This window comes from Python bivittatus, unplaced genomic scaffold, assembly GCF_059951505.1.
Source record: "Python bivittatus isolate LINGU-HERP-01145 unplaced genomic scaffold, Pbiv_v1 ctg000340_np1212, whole genome shotgun sequence".
Classification (NCBI taxonomy): Eukaryota; Metazoa; Chordata; class Lepidosauria; order Squamata; family Pythonidae; genus Python; species Python bivittatus.
In genome coordinates this window covers 16,651,307-16,677,002 of record NW_028277056.1, presented here as the reverse complement: position 1 = coordinate 16,677,002, position 25,696 = coordinate 16,651,307, and positions in this window count along the sequence as shown.

Genomic DNA, 25,696 nt, shown 5'->3' with positions numbered 1-25,696 from the left:
TAGGACTGCCCAGCCGCTGTGGATTTAAGGTGGTGCAAACAAGTTATCCAAAATAAAATCTACTCAAAATAGCTTCTCCTGTTTGGATTTGAATTGCTGCATAGCCTTTTTAAATTGTAGGAATCTGGGAAGGCTACAGATCATTGGATAAATGATGCTACAAGGAAAGGACATGCAGGCATATTTTTCCAATACTAATATCAGTTATCTGCGATTGGCAGAGGCAAGGAGGCCTCGTCATTGTCTTGTTTGAAGACTGTTAGTAAATGTAGAATCTTGATGTTTCTAAGCCCGGCAACAAAAATTTTTGAGTTAACCTCCACTGTGTTGATGTAAGTGGCTGCTCTGATTATACAGCCTGCTTCCTGCTATAGAGCTATCTCTGGATCTAAGATAAGATGTTCTGATGATTGCTTGTACTGCTGATTACCTGTACACCCAACACAAAATGACTGGATGGTACAGTTTGATCTGCTCTAGAACTTTCCTGCTGAACATACTAAAAAGCGATTTGATTCTAAAGACCAAGAATCCTACCCTCCAGCCTCAAACTGACCCCAAAACTAAATAAGAAGTATATCTTTTTAATGACTTATAAACAAACTTATTTTGCTCTCACAACATTTTTATCCTTGACACAATTATTAGAATTGTTTGCTGATCTGGACCCTCATTCCTTGCACCTAGTCAAGATTTGCCTATTTTTATCACTATAACTATAAGAAGTCTTTTCCTCTCTTCCCTTGAACCCCTAACAACTGAACATGTCATGAACATGTTCTTTTTCATCATCTAAAAAAACATAGCTCCAGGCTTGTTCCATTCATATTCAGTATCAGTTGCTGTAATTATCCATCTAATAAGCTTTTAAATTCATTTTTTAAAATAATTGAGCGCAAAACATTTTCTCCTCCTTTCAATGTGCTGCTAAAACTGTAGGTCAGCAATATTTACCCTTTCTTGGACATTACATTTAGTGCCAGGCAGAGAAATTCTGAAGCCTTTTTTCCTTACATTTCCTATTCATTTTGATAAATGACCATTTGCTTCTGAAATGTCTCTCGAAGGAGAAAAATGTTTTGGAGAAATTATCATGGGTTGTGTGTGGTGCTCCTATATTTAGTTATGAGGTTGCCAGGGTTGTGTGTGAATGTCCTATCTTTCACTGTATAATCTTCTTTCCCATGATCTTCAGCTTTCCTGCTTTCGCACACTTCAATTAAATTCCAAGGAAAGACATAATGCATGATGATGATGAAGTTGATGAGGAGGGGGAGAGGAAAACTATTCTCAATGGATTGTTCTGGAGCAGTGCTACCAAATACCACCGCTAGCAACATAGTGAACCTGATCTCAAGATACCAAAAGGGTGCTAGGTGAGCAAGTGGTTCTTCAAATAACCCCAATTGCTTAGAGCGGCCTTCCTCATAAAAGTGAAAAAATTCAACAACGAAAAGTTAATATAACATGATAATAGTACACAGTTCCAATTCTATATATGCTGATCTAATACAAATATTATTTAAATACATATATATTTCTAATAGAGCTATATGAGTATCCTTTTTTTTTAACCCGGTGCATTTTGTACAAATGAGTCCCATATTTCATTATATTTGTACATACAAAGTCTATGTCTATAGGCAATCCATTCATAGGTAACAAGTGTAATCATGTCTTCAATCCATTGAATGGGGCCATACATTTATTTTTCCCGTGTTGAAATATCAGTCTTTTGGCCATACTAAGGGCAAGGAGAATGCATTTATGTTGTCTGGTTGTTAAGTTCAATGTACTAGGTATAGAGTTCAAAAGAATATTACTTTGTGAAAATTTTAACTTTTGTCGCACAATCATATTTATATAGTCCAGTACTTTCTCCCAAAACTTGGTAAGTGTAGGACATTGTAAAAACATATGTTTTAAATAGGCATCATCCTTATTACATCTCCAGCAAAATGCAGTTTTTGACAGTCCTTTTCTATACATGTGGAGTCCAATAAATTCTAAATATTATTTTTTGTTGTATAAGTCATAATTTAAGGTCCATTGATGCTCTGAAGTTAAGACAGTCTCCCATTGTCTAGGCAATATAGAAACCTCTAATTCTTTATTCCACTCATCCCTTAACATCTGCATATCAAATTGATTTATTGATAACAAATATCTATACAAACTAATAGTAGGGTTATTTTAAAATTATTTTGAAGGATTTAACAAGTTGTTCTAATATCTCAGTGTCTCAGAAGCTGAAAACGCTGCTGGTCCAAACAACATTAATAAATGTTGTAGCTGTAAATATTGCCATTGGGTTACATTTGGTAGATGATATTTATCTCTTAATACAGCATACATTAAAAAATCATCTTCATCATCTATCAGTTGGTTCAGAGTCAATATCCCCACTTCCATCCAATTTTTCCATACCACCATCTTTTTCCCGATTTTTAAAGTTGGGTTTCCCCATAAAGTCAGTTTAGCATGGGAAAAAGGGTCAATTTTTTATTAGACATTATGATCCAGAGCTTTCTAACTGACAACATTGTTTCCAGAGATATTACAGTTTTAGTGTATTTTGATCCTAATACTGCCCATCCAATCAAAGGTGTTATATATGTATATTCCAAAGGTGCCCAAATCAGAAAATTAACACCACTTGCTGGCTTCCAGTATTTAATACTTGACAGTAGATAAGCATGATGATTAAATAAATAAATAGATAAATATATATTGCTCCAGATTTGGAAGACCAAATCCTCCTTCATTAATTGATAATTACATTTTCTGTAAAGATATTCTCAGAATTGAAGAACCCATAGAAATTTTCTAAACAAAGAATTTATTTTCTGAAAATATTTTCCAGATATAAAAACTGGAATTCCTCTCAGAATATAAATAAATCTGGCAATACTTTAATGTATTTTTTCCTTTTTTTGTAATAATAATAAAACAATAAATGATAAAAATAGAGTGGCCTTCCTCACTCTGGCATCTTTCAGAGGTTTTTAGGACTACAGCTTCGGGAATACCAGGCTTTTGACTAGACTTGCATTAATTTCAGGAATTCTAGTGCTAGCACATTAGGAAAGAAAAGATTAAGAAAATATAATTTAGAACTTTAAAGATCAAAGCATACGAAAAATCATATAGTAACATAACTATAAAATAATAGTATTAAATTGCTTTATATTATATATTATATTATATTATATTTATATTATATTATATTTATTATATTAATATTGAAATAAGATCCCATAAACAGCTAACTGAGCAAGAATCCAGGTGATTGTGGTTGCAGCTGTTAAGGCATCTAAATTATTTCAAAAGGGTCCCATGTAAAACACTTTTCATTTGTCCAGTCTGAATATGAACAAGGCATGAGTAACCAAGAGAGGATCCATCATCAACAGTTGGTGTATCAGTATATGCTTATAAAGGCACCCATGGCCACCACTGCTTATGCTACTACAGACAGCACTGAGCACTTCCAAGCTGTGAATGTGATAATTCAGTGTTTCTAAATTTAAAACTGGCTGAACACCTCCATTATAGATTGATTTTTTTTCCTTACTAGATGGATAAATGGTTTCCATGAATGGACTCTTTGTAAGATAGAGTCACAATACCATATTTTCATGCCTGCCACACCCACACCTATTAAGAAGGACAATATCAAACGATATTGATAACAAGGAGAAGTTATTTCTTGCCCATTTTTATGTAAGTGAAATTATAATAAATTCAAAGACTCAGTATTATCTAAAACTATTTTGATCTGAGAGGCTACTAGCTTGTTGAGATTTGACCCCAAATAATAATAATCCAAGTCAGAGTCCAACTTCAGGGTTTTTAAAGCGGTTTTATTGCCTTTTTTTAAAGCACACAAATAATCACCCCTTAACTCAATGAAATATTAACCTAGGCTTGATGTTAAAGAAGAAGTCTGGTTATGGCACCTATCAGTAAGTAGAAACTGCAAAGATCAGGTAGTAGATCTCAAGTTTCCAAGAAACTCTGAAGCAACTTGTCCATATTTGCAGACTGCACAAGCAGAAACAGATCCAAAACAGTTTGGTAAGAGTGTATATTTCCACATCTGCTTTGTGCCAAAGTATGGTGTAGAAATGTGACTAGTTTTATTTGAAAAGTACAATGTAGACTGGTCATAGCTGGCCTTGAGGTTTCTTTTAGCTGATCCCCAAACTTATCTTCAAAAATTTCTGATGGTCACACTCTGCACAGAAGAGAAATAATTACCCCAGTATAGCTTAGTTCCTGGAAATTGTAGAAAATTAAATAATAGCTAGTCCAACCTATTGGACCATTCTTGCTTAACTCTTACCTGCTGTGATCATCAAGTAAATATTAGGACCTATTAACAACCACCACCACCAAAAAAAGAGCTCCTTTCCACATTTTTAGTGAAAGCATGTGAAGAACTTTTGACTCAGCCCTAATCCAATTAAATAGCATTGTTCCAATTAGATGTTCAACTAAAAGTAGCAATATAAGCAGATTGATCAAATGCAATAAAAGATACAGTTCAGTACCTCTGCCGATGAAGGAATATTATGTTACTGTTATCTCATACCTTGCATGAAATGTTGTGCTAGCCAATTTTTTTCCTTGTGTAAGTTCCTAGCCCATTATTGCATTTTGTCCATGTAAATGGAAATATGAAAAGTATTAGAAATTAAAGATAGCATTCACTTGACAGTCTGATTCATATTTCTAAGGTAGCACCGCAGTACTTTGTTATAAACAGCTCACCATTAAGCAACACGGAATAGCCAATAAATATTGCAGTTCCATCTATGGTCCCCTCAACTTTAATCAATCATTAATGACTGCAATTTTTCTTAAACATTTGAGTAATACGAAGTTTTGCAAAGGAGTGAAACGATTTCAAAATGATTCCAGAGAACATGTCAAACATTTTTTTCAAGAACATTTGCAGATCTGTATTCTCTTGGACAAAGTCACAGTCGGTATAGGTTAGGGTAAATGTCAGGGCAAGTTAAAAAAGAAAACCTTAGTCCTGCATTTCTGTACTAAAATATTTTAACACTGGAATTTCTCTTACAGGTGGAAACTATTTACCTAAGCACAATAGCGGTTGTGCTATAGCCATAAAAGATGAACACAAGGTGTAGCTTTTATCTCACAGTGGACACTTTTTCTTTCTTACTTTTATAACGGCTAAAATGGCTAAGAATCACCAAAAGATGAAGCTACAATGAATGCAATCACAGTCCTAGTGAAAAAAAATATTGGTAATGTTGCCTACCCGGAAAATAATGTGTATGTAATAATAACCTATTACATGAACTCAACACTTCCCAGGAATAGCTGCAACAGGTTTCATATTGAAGTTAAAAAGCATGAGGGATATGGCTGAGCCCTGTGCTGTCTCACATTGGGACAGTCATGGGCTTGACTTGGGACAGTCATGGGCCTCCTCCAAAAATGCTAACTGGAACTGTGCTCATGTAGGAGCCTCTCTATCATAAAAAAAGTTTCTTTAATCTCCAATTCTTGCAGGCAATCCAGAAGGATATCATGGTTTATGGTACTGAGTATCACCTAGAGGTTGAGGTACACTCTCCATATCCAGGTCCTAATAAAGATGATCCACAAGTGATCAATGCCATTTCTGCCCCCTGATCCAAGCTTGAATTTTTGACAAAGGGATCTAGATAATTTTGACCAAAGGAAGCCTCTGTCCCCCTCCCCTTCCCCAATCTGCTATGCTGCCTCATCATGGCAGGGAGGGGGGAATGTTCCTGGGAAGGATGAGTGAAGGATGCTTGAAATGTTTGCAAAGAATCGATACTCCCAGCAAGTTTTTCATGGTGTTGGAGAAGACTCTTGAGAATACCACGGAGAAATAAGAAAGAAAGCAAACATATCATAGAACAAATCAATCCAGAATACTCATCTGAGGCACAAATCACCAGGTTAAGATTATAATGATTTATACACATTAAATGAAAGCCCATTTTCCTTCAGAAGTCTATAATTCTGGGAAAGGTAGAAGGAATAAAATGCCCAGCAGTAAGGTGGATAGCTGTTTACTCTGGTGATGGGTGGACTGTTGGAAAACTTGAAGGGCCAGGTTTGGGACAGATCATCCTGCAGAAGATCTATCTTTGTGTTGGCTAAGACCTGACACTGATTTGATGGCATCTCCTCCTCCTCCTCTCTAACTGATTCCTCACTATCTTCTTTATTATCTTCCCTTGAAAAGAGAAGATTGGAGAAATTTTATACATCATACATCACATTTGTATAGCTGCCCATCTCACACAAGTGACTCTGGGTGGTGTACAACATTATTTATTTATTTTTACACAATTACTCATTTCTGCCAGCAGTGGTTGCAGGGAAGTTGGCTCATCTGGGCTTTCTTCCTCTGCTGATCTTTTCCACCGATCGTGTCTAGGTAGGTCCAGCACTGGTTCCTGCTCCCCACACAGAGCACCGCCAGCATTTCTTCTCACCAAAATGGGAGTACCTATTTATCTACTTGCAGATGGTATGCTTTTGAACTGCTAGGTGGGCAGGAGTTAGGGATGAATGACAGGAGCTCACTCCATCATGCGGAGCTGGGCTCAAACCGCTGGAGTGTCGACCATTTCTGGCCGGCAACTCCAGCGTCATTAAGCCACTATGCCATCGTGTCTCTGGACGTTAAATTTATTTAATATGGCTGGATCAACAGTTTCTTTAAAACATGTCCTCTTCAACAGAGGGTACATTACCACCTCTTTCAAATCTGCTGGCATCTCTTCCTCCCAAGTCCAGACTAGTTGCATTTATATCCCCCTCCTTTACTGCACAAAGGAGCTAGGGTTATCCATTAGTCTAGTCCACCAGTGGTGGAGCTCATACTGCACAGGTTCTATCCACTTTCATCTGGTTCTTCAAGATTATTTTACAAGACATAGCCTCTGTCATTTACATAGTTCTGCCCAACTGGCATCCTAGCCTAGATATTCTATGAACACATGAATTGTATCAAGTGATTTTGCAAGTTGGAAAATGAAGTTTCCCATCTGCCCCAATGAGAGCTTAGTGCTGTGGGGTGATATGAGTCATCTCTGGCACTTTGAGTATGCCACTCATAAGAAGAAACCTCTTCTGGCTACTGGATATGCTGGAAGATGCTTCAGAAGGATGTGAAATAAAGCAATGTGGCCACTCTACTTTGTTCTTTAGAAGCAGAGGTGCTATGCTGATTCATTTTGAAGGAGTACTTCACTCAAAGTATTGTCCAAGTGGAATAGTCCTTCAGAGCTTTGCGTAGTTCTAATAAACCTAAGTGCCCGTATACATTTCTGATGGAAATTGGAGGAGGTAATGTGGAAGTCAATCCATGACAAGCTTATTTTAATGAACAGTTCCATACAAAAATCAAATTGTACGTTTTCTTGAACCCCTAAGTGAACAAAAGCTGATGTAATCTCTGTATGATACAAGGTGAAACATGACATCTTTCTGGAAATGTGAATGTATTCTTAATATTAATGTGCAGTGGTTACCACCCCAAACTTATTCTTCATTGGCCTTAGCCTTTCACTGAGATATGGACTAAACCACAGTAAAACTGGGAAAAAAGAAAAAGTCCAAATACGATTTGGATAAGGTTAGCAATATTTTTGCAAATATGGTTTCTAGACTATGTAGTCAGTCTTCAAAAATAGCTATGATGATATTAATGGGTGCAGGAAGTAATATTGCATTTCTATCTTCCCAGCCTGTTTATTATCAAAAGACAAATCTTAGCCAGTTTATCTTTTTCAGCTTTATATCCTGTTCTGAAGATACAAAGCAGTCAGTGACATAAATACCACACGTGTACCCCCACATGTTGTTTTAGATGAGTTAAAACTAATGCTTGTTGCTGAGAAATTTCCCTAGTAGTTAAAACCACAGCAACAATATTTTTGGCTGTGAAGAAGCAAACTATAATATCACAGAGATTTTTTAAAATAAATCTCCAAGGAGTCAGGAGCGTGGTGCATTGATTTAATTAGAATATCTCCTTCCCTGTCAGACTTAACAAATTATGCATTTTCAATAAATCACAGAAGTATATCAGGTAGATGTGTTAGTTGTACCTCATGAAACTTTGGTTCCAATCCAATTTAGTTCTCTTCTGGGCTAAATCCTATTTACATTAGTGGGTTTTGCTCCTGAGTAACCAGGCCTGGCATTAGCCTGCCAATCAATTTTATAAGCTCCAGAAGCTGTAACTTTTTATAAGAGGAATGCACACAATTGGCCTCAGCTTTGTGGCCTTGACAGAGAAAAGTGGGGTACTGCTTCATTTCCCTCTGAAGGAACACTTTGATCAAAGCCATGGAGAAGCAAAATGCTTCTTCATGATCTACATGCTGTGGGTGTTCTCAGGAAATGGCTGTCCTGATAGATATCCTAGTTCTATGTCCCAGTATCAATGAGACTCAGAGAAAGATCAAAGCAACTTGGACACATATCCCCAACATCCAAATAACACATCTGCAACTACAAAGCAAAATAAAAAGCAATTTCTCTGAAGCAAAATTAATGATGCTTTCCTTTGCTCTCTCTCTCTCTCTCACACACACACACACACACACACACATCTAACCCTATTATATGGAATAGGTGGCATGCAAATGTTTGAATGAATGAATGAATGAATGAATGAATGAATGAATGAATGAATGAATGAATCCCAGATAACACACACATACACACATATTCACAAAAACCAGACCAAAAGCATAACACTCTGGAATACACATTGTTCAGGTTTAGCACAGAGGACCTTCTTCACACATACTGTACCCAGATTGACACAAAGCAGGAACTATTAGCCGCAAGTGTATTATGAACTATTACAAAGTATTCATATTTTCTGTTGGTTCACTACCCTTGGCTAATGGCATCATTCTTTTCTTTTCCAGATGGTTCCATGTTCTGAAAATAATGGCTTCAAGTTGTCCCCAAAACTGGTGGTATTGTCAGGCTGCAGAATGATGTACTTAGATTCTCAGCTCAGTCATACACTTATATGACTGGATATTGTTCTATAATTTCTCCTTGCAGAGTGTTTGCCCAAATGTGCTACCCATCTGAGATCATCCAAATCTCTTGAGAAATCAGAGCAATTGTCAAACAGACTGTTATTTTATTATTTTATTTTATTACCTTCAGAAGACAAGGACACTCATCATTGGAATTGCATCTGAGACTGGCTGAAAGGCTTAGGTCATGAACACATCCACTTTTTGTTCTGCACAGAAAAGAAAGAAGGAAATGAAAATTCACCAATTTCAAATGACTCCATCAAATATTTGCAGTACTCCAGAAGACTAATATGTAGTATGTAGAACAGCACTTCTAAAAGAGCTAGACAACAAAGAAACAGTGGGTGTGTATTGTGCTGAGTTAGAAAACCATAACTAGTGTCCCAGTAATACAACCAACAGATAAAAACTGTTAATTCAATAAATGATAGAACAAACTGGCTGGTAAGTCTATGTCAGCCAAACTAATTTAAAGTGTAAAAAATTATGGCAGGGGACATATGGCAGAAAAAGGTCATGACAAAAGAGGCCATCAGCCTGAGGGCAATGACACAGAATGGCAGAAAAGACATCAATTAGAGAACAAAATGCTGGATAGCAGTTGTTGATGACAGGAACACCCTAGCAGGAAGAGTTCACAAGCAGTAGGCAAGCAAGCAGGATGAGCTCTGTTGCAAGTTTGCAACCTTGCAGATTAGAAGAAAAAACTGTTGCCCTGGTTAGACTCCCATCTCTTCAAACATGGGTGGGATCCAAACTGATTCGCCGCCCCCCCCAACTCTTGGAGCCTCTCTGATCATAACTGCTGAAAATGGGCAGCATGTCAGCTTGAATTGGGGAACGAAGGTGTCTGAAAGGTTTGCTTTTCTGTGAAAAAGGATCTGTTCTGAGTTTTTTTGCCTTATTCCCATGGACTTTGAGTATTTCTTTTGAGAAGTCCTTGGTGCTCTCTGGTAACATGGTAACATGATGATGATGGTGATGTACCTAGTTGGGTAATGAAATGTTTGCAAGAAAAGAATCAAGCTCAGAGAGCACCAAGAACTCCACAGTTCAACCCTGAGCTACACATATTCTCTTCTATTTCTTTTAAAGTTAGCCTCTACTTATGACAGCAACTGGGACTGGAATTTCAGTCTCTATGCAATGCAGTTGTAAAGCATTGCTTAGTGATGGCAATCCCTGCAGTCCTGGTTGCCATTTTTAACTCAATCCCATGGTCATTAGGTGAGGCAACTTCCTGCTGGCTTTGCACAACCAAGTCAGTGGGGAAGTTGGCAGGAAATTGCAAGTCCCAGGTGGCTTGCAAAAGGCTGGCAGGCAGGTAAGTGGCTGATGCCAAGTAGGAGAGGGCATGAGGTTGTGAGGGAGGTATGCAAAGCTTGGGGAGGGGTTGTGCAGATGTGAGGGGGTAAGGGAGACATGGCAAGGATTGGGGAGGGTGCATGGGGATGTGTGAGTGGCCGGCTTGGTGTGAGTGCAGAGGGGCTGGGGGAGGGTGCGCAGGTGGGGGAGACTTACCCCAGCAACTTGTGACCTTTCCTGCCAGCTTCCCCATTAATTATCAGGGGAAGTCAGCAGGAAGTTGCCTCACCTAATGACCACAGGGCACTGTAACTGGTTGTAAGTGCGAGCTGGTTGCTAAGCACCCAGATCATGATCATGTGACTGCGGGATTGCTGGGATAGCCAGAACTCTGAGGACCAGTCATAACCACCATTTGTTCACTGTCATCGTAACTTTGAATGAATAGTCATAAATCAAGGACTACTGTAGTAGAGTGGCAAAGGGTACTATGGCTGATTTGTCATTCTGTTCTGTTCTGATTTGTCATTCTCTTATAGTCATACCAGGTGTCCTAGAAGTCTTAGTGCAGTTTTAAGTGATACCTCTCTCCATTACCTCCATCACTCAATCTGAAAAGGACCATTGAACAGACTTCCTGTTAGCCCTTTGAGCCAGTCCAGATAAGAAGCACACCCAGAAATACTAGCTCTAACTTTATTATAAGGTTACATTAACAGAATCTTGCTAGTTTGAAAGTACATCTCCCCCCCTTCACCTTTACAATCCAAGAAACTAGGTAGGGTCCCTTCTGAGATGTTTGCATGCTCCATTCCTTCTGTGGGCTCATCTGCCTCTTATCTGACCATTGCCTAGTCTGCAGCTTTTCCTCCTGTCTCCCAAGGTCATTTCCACATACCATTTCAGTTCCCTTCTGAAGTCTTTCCTAGAACATTTAATGGAAGCAAAGAAGTCAGAAAGGCTACAGACCACTGAAGACATAGTTGTACAATTAAAGACAGGATATTCATATTCATGTGAACAATATCATCCATCCACAAGAATTGTCCTGTCAACCTTTTTCTGTCCCTGGAAAGAACTTTTGAAAGTGAATGCTCTTTTCTCAGACAAGAACTGATTAGGTGGGGAAAGAAGCTTAGAGCGACATTGCAGTGAAAGGCTGCAAAGACAGACTTAGATAAATGAACAAATAAATAAATGCAGGAACTTCTGCATAGGATACCTGAAAAGTATATTATAAGCGGTAAAATAGGGCTAATGCATTAAAAAAAACACACACAAAAATCAAGATCTTAGCCTTACGGATATGTCTGATAATATCCTACTGCTTTGCATCATAATCCTACCCGTTGTAGTCTTAAGCACTTATAGAAACTCAAAGGCAAGCCACCGCTACCAAGACCTAGCTACTGTTCTCTATTCCATCTTGAGAAATATTGAGGAAAAATAAAGCTTACTTTTTCCAGTTGTGTTGTGGTATTAGCTTATCCTACATTAAGTCCTGCTCTGTGTATTTCAATTAAATCAAGAGTTATAATCCATGCAAATTAAAAATAGCATCCATGTGACAGGTATTTTTATACGCAGTTTTTGGTTATAGGATTCTTAAATAAGGGAAGTTTCTGAGCCATCTTGTCACCACCCTAAGACAATGGGTTTCTCCCTGCTGCTGACAGTCAATCAACTCGCTCTGTGGCATTATTGTCAGGCAAATTCTCTTCCATCTACATGATTGCTGATTCTATTATTTTTTTCCTTTCACTTCTCAGGCACAAGGGGAAGACTTGATATTTCCCCTTGTTTTTTGTTGGCTGTATTTAGCTAATCTCTAAATGGCTCTCCTTTCTTATTCATTTCAGTCATACGTGTATGCAATGTGATTTTTTTTAAAGGTGATTTTACATGTAATGTATATGTTTCATTAGATCTTTGAGTATTTTTACAGGAGAAAATCAGGACAATCAGACAATCCCTATGTAGATTTTATTTCAAATATTTGCGACTGTATAGCATTAAAAAATGCTACCAGGACATTATAGAATGAGAAGTCCTAAATAAATGAAACTGGAATATTATTTATAAACTTATTGTGGAAGGAAGGATAACAACAAACAATAAAAGCTTACTAAAATATTAGAAAGAATTCAAAGAGTCAAATAGGAAAAATATGTACCTCAAAGATAAGAGACTGGGGGTCATTCTGGAGGGAGGTGATTCCATCATAATTGGAAACAAGGGAAGAAAAAGCCTTTCTCATTCACCTAAGAGATAAGCTACTTCAGATACCTCCTCAGTGGGGCATCTCATATGTTTCTCAATAAAGCCCTAAAGAGCTTAGGACCTGGTTATTCAAGAGATGATTTGTCTCATTATGACATTTCTAGGTACATCTGGAATTGAACTCAGAAAACAATTGGCAAACAGTGTAGATAATCTATCATTGTAGTATGACCTCAGTAATATGTAATCAAGTTGCCCAGGCTACAGTTGGCAGGTATTCTTCAAGAGTAATCTTCCAATTGATCTTTTCTCCTTTTTGGGGGATTGGATTGCTCTGCCTTTTGAGAAGGATGCTGGACTGGCCAGTGATTGCATTCATATAACACACTTAACCTTGTTACTGAATTAATCAATGCTCTAGATTTGCACAGTAGAATGCCACATAAACTAAATACATGGGCCGAGGACACACAAACAATGAGTTACACAGAAGCACACACATGCATGTACACACATGGACATGCAATCCTAATCAAGTTTGCAACTAAGCTGAGGAGGTTTTCAAAGTCTTTCACTTGACCTAACTAAACACATTGTAAGATCACAGCTAATATCTTGGTTCTCCCAATACACTGATCCTAAGATAATTAGATTAGTGCTGCTGTGATCAAGGCACTATCATTATAGTAGGGATAAGCAATTACCACCTCACTGGCTGAATCTGGCCCTGTAGCAACAATATTTGACCTTTGTTATTTCACATATCATGTTGCAAAGTATATCCAAGCCTCTCATGCCACTCTAGAACCTTTGTTTGGATTTTGCATTTAACATAAAATGAACATTTTAAATAAATCTATTTAAAACCCAGGTACCTATGAAGTCAGTATTGCTAGGGCACAAAGCATACAAATACACAAGCTCCATTTTTGAAGTCTTTGGAGCCTTTCTGCCAAAGATACTGGCACAAATTGAAGGCAAAAGGGCCACTTGATTTTAAACATCACATACAGTAGACACCAACAAAGAGTAGCCTCTGATATATTCAGGTCCAGACTTGCTACTTGGGGAATAGATTGCCCTATTTGGAATACTAAAGTTGGCCATCCCTTTCTTATAGTCTATTTAGTGTAGCAAGGTGAAATACTGCATTGGGAGTTTACCATGTATAGAAGTGGCTCGAGCAGTGTTTCTCAACCTGAGCAACTTTAAGATTTCAACTTCCAGAATTCCCCAGCCAGCAAGGGAATCCACCCATCTTAAAGTTGCTGAGATTGAGAAACACAGGGCTAGAACAAACCCTATTTTAGGAGAAAGATAGTGCCCAAGTTCCAGTTGAGGTCACACTAAGATAAGATGTGAACATACAAAGAGTCTTCAGTCTCCATTGTTCTCTTAGTGGGCAAATGGGTAGGAGTAAAGACAGATGGATATGAAGGATGAATCTTAGGCTTTTGATTTAGAAGGTGAATGCACAACAAAGAGCTAAAATGTGGAAGAGATTTGTGAAGATTAAATCATTATAATATGGCAGGCTTTCTTTCTTTTTTTAAAAAATGGGGGGGGGGCTGTATCTTTATTTTCACAAGGTCAGAAGTTTCATTACAGTATTATATTATCTTGCACACAGCACATTTTGATCCCTTAGGAAATATTTAACACTTCAGGTGATAAATGGAGAAGAGCAGTAATAAACATATGTTGGGTATAATTTTTTAAACTATATGAAAATGCTTTGCATTTTATGCAGGTTTGAAAAATGAAAGATAACGTGCTACAAAGCTATCATATGCATGAATGATTTTTATAGAATACAATCAAGGGGAAAAATGGCCAGGATATGGTTATTTTCTTCATACGTAGGAAAGAATTTTTTTTTTTTTTTATTGCCAGTTCTCTTTATAGCACACATTTGCTCATGTCTATTCAAAATTAGGTCTCATTGAATTCAATTAGGCTTACTCTCAAGTAAATGCATATTGAATTACATCTCTTATAGGACAGAATATGAGAGACCTAGGCTGATTTACCAAGCATGCAAACCTATTATGATTGGTTTACTTTTGACATGTTCCCTGAACCCAGCCATTGGGCTTGTAAACTTGGATTTATGGTTTAGTGTGTGATAATCCAGCCACTTGTGGCCTATTAAAAATGGTTAATAGTTCAGCAATGTGTGAATCAGGCTTTACAGAGTCATTATATGTTTGAAAGTTTGAGCAATTACTTATTTAATTTAGAAATAAGCACACATATAAAGTGGGTTGATTAAAGAAGCTTGATTCAGAGGAATTATTCAGTTAGATTCTTTCAACCTGTTGTTCATTATCAGTTCTCACCTGGCAGTTAAACTCACATTCCATTACTGGGGCTGGTTGTTCACCTATTATTCTCGACTAAAATACTCTAGCAAGTAACGACCATAGCAAGAGAGTCATTGCTGCACTCTAACAGGACTTCATGGATCATAGCAGTATGTTAATTCAGAGATGGGCAACTTTTCTTATAGTCTTCAAAAATAATTGGTGTATCAGTTACACTAACCTGGCAGATGACAAATTGAAGTTCTCCTTTTTTGGCAGACATGTCGTCCCTTTCAAGAACATTCTTCATTCCAAACTGGCACCCTCAAAAGTAAAGACATTGAGAAAGGTTTTGGCAAACAAACTTGATTTATGGATACAGAATTCACAAGTGGCTATATGTCTAGCATGCAGATCAGCTGTATTTTAATAAATAGCATTTCAGCCTTTATTTCCGTAGAATACGCTGTCAGATGATAAAATGGATCCAGAACTTTCAGCTTGCAAAGTTTGGCATGGAAGCGTATCTCTTATTGTTCCAGGAACAATCCTTGGGAGCAGCCCTCTTTTCCTGTGTGAGATATTTGTGATGCCAAATGTGTGAAATTTATTTATTTATTTAAATAATTTATACAATTGCCCATCTCACAACAGTGATTTTGGGGAGCATACAAAGATTAAAACCTGCCCAGGGTCTCTGGGAGTTGGGCAGAATATAAATTTAATAAATTATTATTACTATTAAAACCCAACAATTAAAACAACCCATGATACCTCAGGTAAATGGCACCTTTTGGTCATAAAAACACATCAATGAAAGGACTAGTCTAATTTCCTGGCCCAGTGCCTGGAGAAACAGCTCTCACTGACATGAACTTTCCTATCTAATGTGAGGATATTATTATTGTTGTTGTTGTTATTATTAATAGCAGTAGTAATAGTAGTAGTAGTAGTATATGTGGTGAAGGGAAAATGCTAGCCTCCTTGGGAACAAGCCTCATTGTCAAGGAGTGAGTATTTTCTGATTCAAGGCCTGATGAACTCAAAGGCTGTGAAAATCAGGAGGAAAAGGAAGGATAAGGGAGATAAGGGATGGTAGAAGGTAAAAGAATCATCTGTTTCTCTGCAGAACTCCCCCTGACCTGACCTTGAAACATCTCACTTTCCTGATGGAGAAAAGAACCATTTCCTCCAGCAGAAATGTCAGGTGGGGAAAGGAACTGGCTACTCTAATGGAGAAATCTGTGTAAACTTCCTCAGTTGCAACTGGCATTCTAGACTGCCTGTCAGGAGGGGAAGAGCAAAAGGACATCAATAGCTAGTGCCCAGATGGCTGATCTCTTTAGTGAGCCATCTAGTCATTTTTGACTCCTAGCAACTGCACGGATAGATTTTCTTCACGACAATCTATCCCTAACCTGGTCTTTCAGGTCTTCCAATGATGCATTCATTGCCACTGTAACTGATTCTATCCACCTTGCTGCTGGTTGTCCTCTGCTCCTCTCATTCCACCTTTCCCAGTATTAGAGCCTTCTCCAAAGACCTGGGTCTTTGCATAATGTATCCAAAATAGGATAATTTGAGCCTGGTCATTTGTGCTTCGAGTGAGAACTCTGGGTTGATTTGTTTGATGATCCATCAATTTGTTTTCTTGGCTGCCCACAGTATTCTTGGGACTCTTCTCCAACACCAAAGTTCAAAAGCATCAATATGCTTCCTACCCTGCTTCTTCAAATTTCATAGATGTCACAAGGAATACTTGCATGATTTAGTAGGACTTTACAATCTGAGGGAACCGTTTGACAGAGTAAAGCTTCAAAAGAGACCTTATTTCATTGAAAGCCCTGTCCCTGAGAGCTTAAAGGAGCAACTGTGAACAAATTAATACATCTCCCTACTTCAGTATGTACTTGCTGCCACTCATACCTGCTTTCTGCACTCTACCTGTCTGCATAAAAGGGCCCTCATCACAGTATGCTGATCTAAATAAAATCCAGTTGACACTCTAAAACCATCATGCTGTTGTGGTGGTGAAGCTGTTTACATTTACCTCTTTGATATCCTATGCCTACATAATGAGCATGTGGCCTTTGAAAAGTTGTATTGCCTTGAGCTCCCCCAAGGGCCTAACTATCAAACTAGCTATTAAGTGCTGTTGGTAACCAAAGGTGCTGGAATGTAGACGTCTGCTACAAATGAAGTTGAGAGCTGGAGCTATTCATTGCACAATAAGGAGGCATTTGTAAGTCATTCATATGATTCAGTGTGCAAACTAATTAGTTCACTGAAAAGCCGCTTAGTTACCATCGATTATTATCATTATGTTTCTAGCAGTGATAATAGGAGCTGAAATATTGGGTATAGGATCTTGTAAGTCCTTCCCATGAAGCAGAGATTTCTGTGCTCCAGGGCTCCAGTTACCTGGAAAAGGAATTTGTGCCACTGGTCTTGGATCTTGGAAAGATGACAGGGCAACAAGATAAAAGAAGTGCCCAAACAATAGACAGTATTGAGGTTTCAGAAAAATGTAGTGTCATGTAAGGTATAGTACAGAAGATTAAAGGGCAGTAAGACAGCATGATGTAGCACTCAGTAAGAAAGAAAGAAGAACCCAGAAATCCCTCATTCCCTGGATGTTGAGGATGGCAGTTTGGCTTTGCAGCAGAAGAATGAGACATGGCACAATTGTTAGTGTTTATATCTGACCATTAACTGCTCTGTTTTGGGTATAACCTAGCTAGAACTACTCTATGCGAGGACAACAGCATAGAGAGATGGAATGCAATCAACACCTAGATTGTGGCAGCTCAGAATGGCAATGCCATGTAATACTGGAGCTCCATAAATACGCAGATGTTCTTCTTCTATATATCAGCAAGTACAGATGGTGGCACAAATAAATGGTCACATGCCCAAGCACTGCCTCTAGTAGAGGGTTTTCATTTGCTTTAGTCACAGGTTTAGCATATTTTAAACCCTGATGCTGCTGTTGGCAAATTTAAGGGGGCTTTAATACTACTATCTAGTGACATACCAAAGTATCATCTCATCACCATTATTTTATTGCACATATGAATGCCTCCCAAGTATTAAGGAAATCTGAAAAACTAGATCACATGGTGGGAATATAAAACCAGGTCCTCAGAATTCCATTCTATTATTTCTTTTAGTTACAAAACTATTGCACATTTTATTCTGAGCATTCCAATTTTTTTTCCTGTAGGTGACCAATCTCTAGCACACTTTGATAGTAGTTTTGTTCTAACAATTCAGGCTCCTTTGAACAGTCAGGGGTAAGGATCTTGCTCATTTTAGTTTGTACTTTAGTTTGTACTTTAATAACATGGCAAAGGGTTACTCAGAGACTTCAGTGAGTTGAACACTGTAATTTTGTAAAATACAAATGACTTACTCACCCCCTTGCAAATTTTTAATTATTGACCATGCCAAAAATAAAATAATAAAAAATAAATGAAAATTCTAGAGCAATATATTTGGTATGAAAGATAAGCAGTACACATAATATATTGATCTGAAACTGACTGTGAGTTACTCTGAATTGGTAAGCAATAATAGTGGAGATGTATTATTCATCTGAGGTGTATTATTCATTTTATATTAACTGTAGGACATATAAGAGTCAATATAAAAACTGTGACTTGACAAACTGAAACCATAAATGCCCACAAGGGTGGCAAATGATAATAGGTGTGCCATGACACAAACTTACATATTTGCAAGTACATAATTGATGGTGCCAATTGGCATGATGATCTTGTGTGGATATTGATGTCACTATTATCTTGTTAGGGGTGCTGTTGTTTGAAACCAAGATGGATTATGAAAACATGTAGCTTCTAGTCCTGTAAAACTGGGGCCCACTTTGAAGAGAAAATAATAACTTGAACCTAAATTGATTATGTATGTTAATGTGTACATTACACATGGCATATACCCTAATATACATATATCATATATCATAATAATACATCATTAACTTCTTCTAGGATGAACAAGCAGATTCAGGCTATGTTCTTTGCATTAAGCTTTTTTAAAGCACCCGCCTCCCTCCCTTTCTGCAAATTAGCTATTATGCATTTGATCATTTTCATCTAAGAATTCACTTTACACAATAAAAATTCAATTTGTGCTAGCATAGTCAATTTGCACCAAAGATCTTGAAACATGCCAAGGCTTTTTCCCACCAAAATCACTTGATCATTTTCCTGCCAAAATCTGCCCTTTCTGCCCTCACTCATCATTTGCCATTGTGCTATGTGATTGTTCTAGTTATAAATCCTGTCTTCCACTTAGTTCTGTACCTGCAAAAGCTACTACTGTTACTATGAGGTCAAAATGGCCATCAACATCTTGTCCAACCCACTTACCCAAAGTAGAAAGGAAGAGGACCTCTCTAACACTAGAAAGACATCCGTGTCAAAGATGGTGAAGGATTCTCAGTCCTAGGACAAGCTTTTAACCTAGCTGAATCTACTTTGCACAACAAATCAATAATGCTAATAAAATTTATAGTGATGTAATGCATTCTACCTCTTTTTCTTCCATGATTACCACATTAGAGATTCATAAAAGATGGAGAAATGTTTTCACTGTACATAAAACATGACACAAGAAAGAAAACATGTTTGAATAATGTAGCACTTAAGAAAACTCACAAAAATTATAAGTACCTTTGTCAATGCATTTGGGTTTGATAACATACCCATAACCCCTTTTTTTCCACTGGTTCAGTGTCTTCATGAAATTTCACCTTATACAAGGTTTTCAGGGAATATAACTCCAGCAAAAAGTGAGGGACGCCTGTATTCCCTTGTCTATCCACACTGCTCTGATTCTTAACACATTAACCATGTATTGCCATGGTGCCTGTCTTATATTCTAAGTTAGAAAAGAGAATGCTCTCCGTGTAGGCCCCAATTCTTCAATTCAAGACCATCATGCCAGGCTCTAATCCAGGAAGGTCCAAGGTTTCTCAGACTGAGGACTACATTCGGCCATTAAGTGGTATTTGAAAAGATTATGGGCCTCTGAAAAAATAATAAATGAAATCTAGTTAAATTTGAAATTAAGTGTATATGATTATCTCATACATTTAGTCATTTTCTCCTTCTGTTGCATTAAAATAGAAAATATGATAATTTTTGGTGGGATTCTGAGGATAGGTCTAATCCTATCACACTAAGTCAGAAATGTACTCTGTTGAGATCATTTGGAATCAATATGATTATAAGAACATATTGCAATTCAGCAAAAATTATTTTTTAGACAGAAAAGTAAAATCTCAGTTTCTCAAAGCTGCCATCCTAATGTACGGGCTTCACTCATACAATTCTCAGCCATGCAAGTTGAGAATTTGGGGAACTCAGTTCAAAAACCCTGCACCTCCAACAGGTACTGGTTTGCGAAATGCTGATTTAAGCCATGTTTATCTGGTTGGCTCAACCATCAAAGGAAAAATCCGGCCAATATGCATAGAAGTGGTGGCTTGAAACACAGCAGGATTTGTTTCCTGAGATCACAATGCAAGGATTCCATTTATCCAGGCCATTTCCTCACTTACACTAATTTAATATTTCAATGCATAATTTCATAATTATAAATTAACCAAGAAAATTACAAATTAATTATGAAATTACAAATTACAAAGTAAGAGTTAAAATGCTTTAAAACTCACTGCCTTGCAACAACTGACGAAAAGAAACACTTGCAATGTGTATGCATGTTATCAGGACTTCTTATGATTTTGTTCCCTTTTCTTCCTTTCAGTCTAGGCCATCTGGGTTAGAATTTTGTTTATTTGCCAGGTGCATGAAAAGTGTCATGAAGGTTTTGGATTATTAAGACCCATGTAAGCAAGCACATCTACAGTACAAGATTTATAAGTGGCAGATTTGTCAGGCAAAGGATGGTGGTCATTGTGCTGTAAGTTTATTAAGGAGCAGGGTGACGGAAGCTGTTGAAGGAAGAAAAACAGTCAATGCAGTGGGAGAGAGGCTTCAAAAAGGAATGTCTGAATGATCCAGCAGGAGCAAACAGAATTGGAAAGGGAGATCTGTGGAACAGACTGGCTGGTGAAACTATTGGAGCTGCAGAGAGAGAGAGAGAGAGAAGGAGTAATAACATGGAGGAGAGTGACCCTGGAACTGGCTTTCCAAGAGTTACTTTTCCCTCCTCCTCCTCAAGCTAGGAGTAGGAAAGTGAACGTAAATCAAAGCTGTAGAGAAGGAGTTAATATGACAAAGCAGTGATTAAGTTTAGTAACTGCGTGGATAAGGAAGGGAATGATTGGAACCCTTAAAGAACTGTAAGAAGCTCTTGTATATAAATGATTATTGGTTTGTTAAGCTAAGAGAGCCATATACTAGAAGTCTAAGCATGACTCTGTTTACTGTATTTGCATTGTAACAATGAAATGTCACTTTACTTTGGAGAATAACATTTTGTGTCTGGATTCGTTCCTCTCTTTCCTACCCTCCAACACAAATTTATGCTGCAGACCCAACTCCAGGGCTGATATACCTTTCCAAAGGCTGTCAGAGGAATAAGAAAGCAATGGATTCTATTCTGTGAATTCAAACTGGAACCCGCTCCACTTCTTACGTACCCATGGAGCAATATGGGGAAGGAAGGGTTGCTTAAGTTTTCATTGCCTCTGGGTTGGATTTTGTGAAATCAGCATTCCCTCTTCAAGATTGGAAGGACTTACCTTTTAAGAAAAAAAAGATCCAAAGCATCTTATTGTCCCTTGGACAGTCTGCTTCAGAATCAGCCTAAGATTTATTTAAGTAACTAATGTGTTCCAAATGCAAATGGATTCTTATATGAACAGCTGTTAAGATGTAAGTTGGAGTCAACCTTAGGGTAAATTAAAGAAAAGAAGGTGATAAAACATTCCACCCAGAATGTTTCTGAAATAGACCTCATGCACATTAAATTAGATTGGTTTGATTTCTTTACCATTATCTATTAATGTGTCATCACTAATTAAACATGTCATTTTCCAGATTATAATTTAGCAGAGAACCAGACACAGGGCAAATAGGAGTTGTTGCTAGGATGCTGATTGATGTGCAAAGTGTTAGGTATGAATTACTTACTGGAATACTAACATAATTCTAGAAGAGAAGTAACTTTAACATTCCATCACTGTGCAATCATCTACCTCTAGATTTTGTACCACCTGTATTAAAATAGAAATATCTTCATGACGGCTAATTTGAGAGTATGGTATTACTTTTAAAACTCTGGGTCCCTCAAATTCTCAGGTGGCTCCTACATTGTAGGGTTTTTATTTCTTTTAACAGGACAACAGAAAGAGACTCTTTTCTTCCCTGTTTATTCACCTCTAATAGAGGAGATGATGATGATGTTGTTGTTGTTGATGATTCTTGGTAGTTTTTAAAGAGGATAGATCCTCCATCCAACAACTTATACAATTAGGAACAGTGGAAAGAGATGCAGGGAAAACAAGGGAACCATATGTGGTTGTTTCAGTCACGTTGCTTAAAGAACAAAGATAAAGTCTCCCTCTATTCAATCCTTGGCTGGGGTGACTAGAGAGAGACATCCAAGTAGCTTTCTTGATAATAAGAAAGTGGTTTGCCAGTGCCTCTGGGCAGGATGTTTTTCAACTTCCCTGGCTAGCCTAAAAACTTGGGATTTTCTAGCACTCTCCCATTCAGAGTTGGCCTGCTTACTTTTCCAAGATAAATCAAAGTGAGCTAGGTTTAGTTATTGCAAGGCATGGGATCCTGTAGTACAGAGGGGAGGGGATGTGTGTCACCAACAACTAGCTTGCCAATTTCCCAGGGACTTCTTCCTCATATCTCCTCTACTGTGTTCTAGGGCATCTGGGTATGGCTATTCCGCTATAAAAGAGTGCCACCTGATCAAGTAGTTATGCTGCTATCACTTGCTTAAGGAGAGATGCTCCACTTACCTGGAATCTGGATGGGACAAAACAGGAATAAACCTTCCTCCTGTTTCCCAGGGACGGAGAAATCTTTTAAATAAGTGGCTCCAGTTTCCCCCTTTCTATCAGGGTTACAGACCCAAGCAGTTTTGGAGGGTGTGGCACTAGATAACAAACCCACAATAGAATAAACAAAACAATTTTTTTAAAGTTTAAGACAACAGAGTAAGGATTTGAGTAAATAGTTTAACTGCAACAAATTACATTAAGCTGGGACCTGCATACTAAAGCTAGCAATCAGTAATCTGTAAACAGCCTGAGCAAATGAAAAGATAGAGACAGAATTGGAACAGACACATAACTACCCCAAACTGAGCAAGCCACACTTAAAAGAAATACAAATCTCTCACGTAATGAAATCAATGTTCCAGTCAATTTTACCTTGTTGGTTCCAGTTCTCCCAGGGCCTTTGAGGTTTAGCATTAAAATTCTTGGGTGCAATTAAACATGACATCAGATGCCTATAGGTTCTTGAACCCTTTGGGAGTCCCCAGTCAACACACCTGGAGAAACTCCTAACTTCTCTGATTCCCACCATTTGCCTCTCATTAGAAGAGAGACTGGTGATGTTTACAGAGCCCTCAAACAACCTCAGGTAGCTTGCAGGACATTTAATCCACTGCAGATCCACACACCATATATAGACATATCCTATCTTATATCAATGAAAAATAAACTTTTTCACTTGTTTGATAACTATAATATTCTTGTCTTTTCTGTTGGATAGTGGACATCCGGTGCTCAAATCAAGATATATTACTTCCATAGCATTCCTACAATTTGCTAAGGAGGTTACCCGTTCAAAAGTGAAATCAGGTTAACATGGTAAGACTTGTCCTTGATAAATCCATATTGACATTGTTTTTAAAGTGCTTAAAAATTCAGCTCTTGATGATGCAAAAAACTTCCTGAACTACTCTAAAATAAAAATTCTATATTCATTGCAGTTTTCAAGGCACAGTGAGATAACCTTTCAATAGGGGATGAGTAGCACATTGAAAAAGTTGTGATTATCCCTTCAAATTACAATAGAATTAATTAAAATTCATATTTGTATAACACTGTTATTTATATTTTTATGTTTGTACCAGACTGAGATAATACCTTCTGTACTTCTTGAAAAGTATGATACAACTATTCTAGTATACTGTAAATATATATGGTTAGAATTAATGGCTAAAATTAATCATATTCTGTTTTGTTTTTGCATAAGCATGTTATCTAATTAGAATAGTTACCTCACTCCCAGAGACTCTTTTCCACCTAACTGAACCACACCTCAGAAAGAAAGATCTTTAAAATGATAAATGGATTGTGAAACATAATTGCCAAATTATATTTACTGCCTGTACAGTTTATTTTAAGCAGTTAATCACACTGGTTTTTGCTTTCTAGAGTTTCTCTGAAGTTGTGTTTTCTATTTGCTAATAATACATATGGGTCCCCTTTTTGGAGATTCACAGTTGTCAATTCATTAAAGCTTTCTGGAACAATTTGTTTTGTCCATTGATTAATACATTTGATTACCAAATTACTTAAATGAAAGCTTACAATGCATCAATATGGAATCATTAAGCAATTTTCCTTCTTCTTTTTAATCATAATCTTTTGTTACCTAATTTGCTACTTACTTTCCTAAATTATATTCCTAATGGGTTTAAGGATTGCACAGACTCAATATTCTGGCCAAGAAATGAGGTCAAAATGTGAGTTGTAGCTAGTAGCTCAATCTTATCTTGAAGCTGGCACCCTTGGTTCTGAAGGAGGCTGGCAGGCAAGTGTAGCTGGCTTAGAAAAGCATTCTAGCCTGGCAGGAAAGTAGGGTACCTTCAGATACCTTCCATGACCTCCTGGCTCATCGAAATTCTTGCAGCAATAAGCACATTAAAATGTTATTAAAATTAACTCAGCATTGATGTTCCCAAGCAAGTTACATGACTAAAAAAAGTAACACAAACATCCTCTCAATGCTTTCTCAGTTGTTGGGTTTGTGGTTTTTTAAAAACAACAAGTGGACTTATCATGATTTATTCACCCTTCCTGCAATACTTCTGGAAAACAAAGGATGAAACCTGGAAAATCTTCTCAAAGATATTGTACTGGTATGTGGGCATGACCTTGGGAAACAGGAGGGAAAGCCACAGACTAGGCAATGGTCAGACAAGTAAGAGATGCACTTTCAGACTTGCAAGACTGATGTCAGCTTTGTTAGGCAGTACAGATAAGAAGCACACCCAGGGCTACTAGCTCTAACTTTATTGTAAGTTTATATTAAGAGAATCTTGCAAGTCTGAAGGTACCTATCTCCCCCCCCCACCTTTACAGCCCAAGAAACTAAGGAGGGTCCCTTCTGAGACGTTTACCACACTCCCATTCCTTTTTGCGGGCTCAGCTGCCGCTTATACAACCATTGCTCTAGTGGTGTCTCTTCTCCCTGTCTCCCAATGTCATTCCCACATACAGATATGAACCGTTCTGGCATCCTTTGTTCATGCCGGGAGAGAAAATCATTAACCAGACTCATGAGACCGGCAGCCCTAAAACAACCATATTGTCACCGCAATCTACTGTAAAAATACTACCTCTGAAAACAGACAGTAAGAGACAAGAGAAAACACAGGTCATTTTAGATGAGATAAAAATGAAAGAAGAATAATTAAATAAATTTCCAAAAAAGAACATTATTTCACAACAAGTTAAACTTTTATGATGGCAGTCATCTTTGTTAACAGTAAGGGCAGTGGAAGTAAAAATGAATTATGCAAAATAGGAAAAAAAAGTTGAATTTGCAAATAAAC